The following is a 5,199-nucleotide window of genomic DNA, read 5'->3' as shown; positions in this document are numbered from 1 at the left end:
TCTTACCCCTATTTCATATATAATACTTTAAGATTAGGTTGATTATCGGTATATCTAATAATCGGTAAAAGGGTTTTGTTGTTTTTTTCTTTATAAAATTTTGAATTTTTTGAGGATCGGTGAAGGATTTACCGATTTCTGCTTAAAAGTGTATAAGATGTACATGTAATTTTATATAGAGTATCATTAAAATAAAGTTGTTTTGAATTTTGCACAAAAAAATCTTGACAATCGTAGAGCGTTTTAGTAATTAAAAAAAACAATTAACAATTCAGTATAAGAGATATGTCTTTATCATGTCATGTAATCTGGCATAATGTTGAACTCGCTCGTATATATAATAATAAACTTTACGTTTGTCAGTCCTTTTAATTGAACGTATATTCTGATTGCAGAAACAAATTACTCGCGTAATTAGCGTAAAGTATATATATCGGATAGAAAGTGCATCTTCTTTCTCGTCACGTTCCCGTCATAACGATAATTTGAACGCTTGCTCGGGCGACTCGGCGCGCAAAAGTCTAGTCATATTTTCCTCATTACGCGAAACTCGCGACTGAGTTTAAATTCAAAGGACACTCGAGTGGATCAGGCGACGCCAAGTAGAAAAGCCAAATCGACGCGACCGATATCGGCGACTTCACCAAAGTGATTAAGGAATAAAAAGGAACGGACGACAGCAAACGAGTTGAAGAGGTCATCACCAACTTACGTGGAAAGGTACATTTTTCTTTTCATCGACTTTGAGGATTTTAAACTCTGTGGTCTTTCCTCAAATAGAAAGCGAGCGATATATTTCGATCTAGTACATCGTAAATGGAAAAATAAAAATTTACTAATATTTAAGAAATTATACAATATAACTTTATTGTACAATATATGATTGTTTAAGTCCTCTTCAAAATTTTAACAATAAACAGTGTGTTCTATATGAAATGCAAAAGTCAAAGACAAATTACAATCGCGAAATAAGTTTTCAGCATTTTCTTAGAGGAATGGTTTCATGAAAATTAAATAGACTGAGTTAAATCCGATGAAACGAATTCGTAATTATTAAATAAATCAACGACCAATTAAACTGAGAAAATAAAATTATTAGTCTCTTATAAATATGAATTTAACAAGGGAAATAATGATCAATTTAGAAATATAGTTGGAGTATTTTTTAATACATCCAGAAAAATGTTAGTTTTAAAAAGGTATCTTTATTTGCATCGTCAAATTAATGTAGTCGGCAACTTTGGAGACGTGGCACAAACTCTTCTGCAAATTTTGCACTGATCATGACTGAGTTTTGAGAATACTTTAAAACTTTGCGCATGCAGCATCCGTTCGATAAAGAAAGATAGGCGCGGTTGGTGAAAGGGTTATCGATTTTTGCTTAAAAAATGTGTAAATTATTTGATGGATAGAATATTATTTAAGGAAAGTATTGAATTTGGCGAAGATCAGTAAAGGAGTTACCAATTTCTGTTAAAAAGTTACATGTATTGAATTTGGCGATAATCGGTAAAAAGTGTACATGTAATTTTATATAGAGTATTATTAAAGGAAGGTTGTTTTGAATTTTTCGAGGATCGGTGAGAGGGTTACCGATTTCTGCTTCAAAAATGTGTAACGATTTTTGCTTAAAAAATGTGCAAGTTATTTGATGGATAAAATCTCATTTAAGGAAGGTATTTAATTTGGCGAGGATCGGTGAAGGAGTTACCGATTTTTGCTTAAAAAGTTACTCATATAAGTTATACATGTAATTTTATATAAAGTATCATTAAAGAAAGTTGGTATTAAATTTGGTAATAATCGGTAAAAAGGTTCTTTTTTTATACAATATTTTGAATTTTTGAAAAATGTCTGTGTAGCGTTAATTTCCGCAAATTTTATTGAGATATTGGGTTATTTCTAATTCTATTATATTCTTCAGTCCTTTCTACCCCTATTTCATATATAATTCTTTAAGATTTGGTTGATTAGACCCAGTGATACTCTATCCCAATGATACTCTATCCATCAAATAACTTAGGGTAGATTGAGACGAATCGGATTACGAGCTATTTATCGTGCTAATTAGTAATCCGATTTGCATCGGTCTACCCTATACATTTTTTAGGCAGAAATCGGTAACCCTTTCACTAATCTTCGCCAAATTCAAAACAACCTCCCTTTAAGGCTCCTGGATGGTCAGCCGAGAACTCTGCGTTGACGGTGGCGACGTACCGTCGCGGCAGAAATCAGACTCTCTCCTCTCACTCTCTCCAATGGAGAATTCTGTCTTGTGACATGTTGACAACCTATTTGTTGTGCGTGTCTATTTCTTTATTATTCGCTCTGTGCTTGTGCTCTAACGTTTAACGTATTCGTGAAAGTCGTAAAATTGGCCGAAAAGTAAGATTTGCATGCGGAAGGAACGTTTTCACCTCCTTTCGATAGTCGTTAAACGGCTGTTTTTCCCGTATGTTTAGGCTTCGTTTTATGGCTGTTTGTTTATTGTCGAGGGAAAAGGGTAGTTTTCGGCCAATTTCGGAAGTGTTCTGAAACGATCTATAGTGATGTTTTATTGAAATGTCTTTTTATTTGAAAATGGTATGCACAACAAAATTGGGTGTTTTCCTCGCCTCGATAGTAAGAATCCAATATAGCCGCGGTGACCATCCAGGAGCCTTAATGATACCTTATACATAAGATTACATGTATGACTTGTATACACTTTTTAGGCAAAAATTGGTAACCCCTTCACCGATCATTGCCAAATACAACACCAATCTATCTTTAATGATACTCTATCCATAAAAAATTGTGCGTGAGCGAATAATCCGTGCGCGAACAAACTGCGAATTACTCGCATTTAGTTTATTTATCGTGCAAAAATCTCATACATTATCAGGCCTAATTCTAACACTTAGCACAACCCACTATTACTATTTGCATTTTATTTTGTTAATTACATTATTTTCAGTAATGTTTTGTTATATAAAATACACTGGAGAGTCGGCATATAAAATCATCGAGAGTGACAAAATACGTAATTTTCAGACTCCTGTAAAAAAAGAAAAATTATATAAAGTCAAGTGTGGCAATAAATACCGGGAGGCAGCCATAGCTTTCGTTGAAAGTAAAGTATATGTCTTTAGCCACTAACGCAACCACTCCCTTCCCCTTTATTTGCGCAAATCTGTGATAATCTATATCTATACTATTATTATAAAGAGGCAGAGTTTTTCGGTTTGATTGTTTGTTCTCGATGATCTCGGAAACTAATGGACCAAATTTTTACCAAACGTATCTGAAATAGGGGTAGAATTTCCCGGGGAGTGCTATAGGGTGTATAGTTTTTCGTTACCGATCTTCTGGAAACCGGTTTTTCTAATTTCTTCAATTTTTCGGGAAATAATTGACCGAATCTTAAAGAATTGTATATAAAACAGGGGTAGAATTTCCTAATAAAAGGGTTACCGATTTCTGTCTAAAAAAATCTACGTAATTGTTCTGATTTTTGCAAATTTTAAGATATCGAGCTAATTTTTTTATGGATAGAATATTATTATATTGAATTTCGAGAATCGGTGAAAGGGTTGCCGATTTTTGCTTAAAAAGTGTGTAAGTTATACATGTCATTTGTCATCTTATATAGAGTATCATTAAAGGAAGGTTGTTTCGAATTTGGCAAGGATCGGTGGAGGGGGTTACCGATTTCTGCTTGAAAAGTGTATAAGTTATACATGTAATTTCATATACAGTATCATTAAAGGAAGGTATAAAGTGTATAATTTTTTGTTACTGATCTTTTTGGAAACCGGTATCAGAAGTTTTTCAAATTTTTCGGGAAGTAATTGATCAAATTTTAAAGAATTGTATATAAAACAGGGGTAGAATTTCCCGGGGAGTGCTATAAACTGTGTAGTTTTTTGTTACCGATCATTTTGGAAACCGGTATCTTTTTGGAAATCGGTTACGAAATTTTTCCAATTTTTTAGGAAATAATTGAGTGAATCTTAAAGAATTGTATACGACGGAATTGAACTTCAGTTAATAAAAAAGTAATATTTTTTAATTTATAGCATTTTAGAGAGAGAGAGAAAGAGAGAGAGAGAGAGAGAGAGAGAGAGAGAGAGATATGGAGAGAGAGAGGGAGGGAGGGAGAGGGAGGGAGGGAGAGGAGAGAGGGAGAGGGAGAGAGAGAGAGGGAGGGAGAGAGAGACTATTTGCGTGTCTTATTACATATGTCCTCTGGGGCGAAGCCCGGGTAACCAGCTAGTTAATTATATTTACAGAAACGTTAGAGGATTTGCAACGGAGAATAGAAAAAGAGAGGCCGAAAGTTCTGCCATCGTCACTTTTATTCTCTGCATCTGAAATAACCGACGAGGACGAAAAAATTAAAAAGCAAAAACAGAAGGTTATTGACAAAAACCAATTGTTAAAGGAAAAGTTAACAGCTCTAAAAGCTTGTACAGAAACGGAGGTAAGTACATTCTCACAAATACGTGTATAAATTTATTTTTGATTATGCACCCAGATAGCCAAATGCAAAATTAGCTCCTTCTAATAATATTATATTTTTTTAAACCGGTTGCGTAGTTTTTTGTTATATTTTTGAAAATGATAATCGTAGAGTAATAAATAAGTTGTCATTCGATAGCTTATAGAGTCCTATTTTCTTTCTAAAGTCTCTAAAGTCTTCAAAAGGAGTTACCGATTTATATTTATATTTATATTTATTGTAGCTGTAAAGGGTTTCTTTTTTTTTAATTTTTAAATTTGTTGAGAAATGTCTATTTTCGCTGCAACTTCCGCAAATTTTGAGATATTGAGATAAATTTTTTTTATTTTAATAACCGATTTTCTTAAGTATATTAAATTTTCAATGAGTCGGAGACCTCATTAAAGTACCGGTATTGAATTTGGCGTCAATCGTTGAATGAGTTACCGATTTATGTCTTAAAAAAGATTTTCCCTTCCAACGAAAAAAAATAAAAAAATAAAAAAAAAAACAAGCACAGTAACACTGTGCCGGCACAGTTTGTGCCAACAACGTCGAACTACGTCAACTGACAGTTGACGTAGCCCTACGTCTAGTTTCCTTCGCTGAATACTTTTACATGAAATAGTACTATATGGTTATCGATATCTGCGTATGCGCATTGCGGACGATTAGGCTTCACTACCTTTCTCTCTCGCGCAATTAACGTTTCTCTCTCG

General features: G+C 33.6%; 1 long non-coding RNA gene across 1 annotated transcript; it reads left to right on the top strand.

Annotated features, from left to right (window-relative positions):
- Positions 1–263: 263 nt before the first annotated feature.
- LOC139824093 (uncharacterized) lies at positions 264–4,994 on the top strand. The gene is made up of 2 exons (XR_011735004.1): positions 264–720; positions 4,272–4,994. It is a non-coding gene; the product is annotated as an uncharacterized lncRNA (long non-coding RNA).
- Positions 4,995–5,199: the final 205 nt, after the last annotated feature.

Source organism: Temnothorax longispinosus, unplaced genomic scaffold (genome assembly GCF_030848805.1).
Source record: "Temnothorax longispinosus isolate EJ_2023e unplaced genomic scaffold, Tlon_JGU_v1 HiC_scaffold_264, whole genome shotgun sequence".
NCBI lineage: Eukaryota > Metazoa > Arthropoda > Insecta > Hymenoptera > Formicidae > Temnothorax > Temnothorax longispinosus.
The sequence above is the reverse complement of the archived record's forward strand: the minus strand, read 5'-3'. Positions and strand labels throughout refer to the sequence as shown.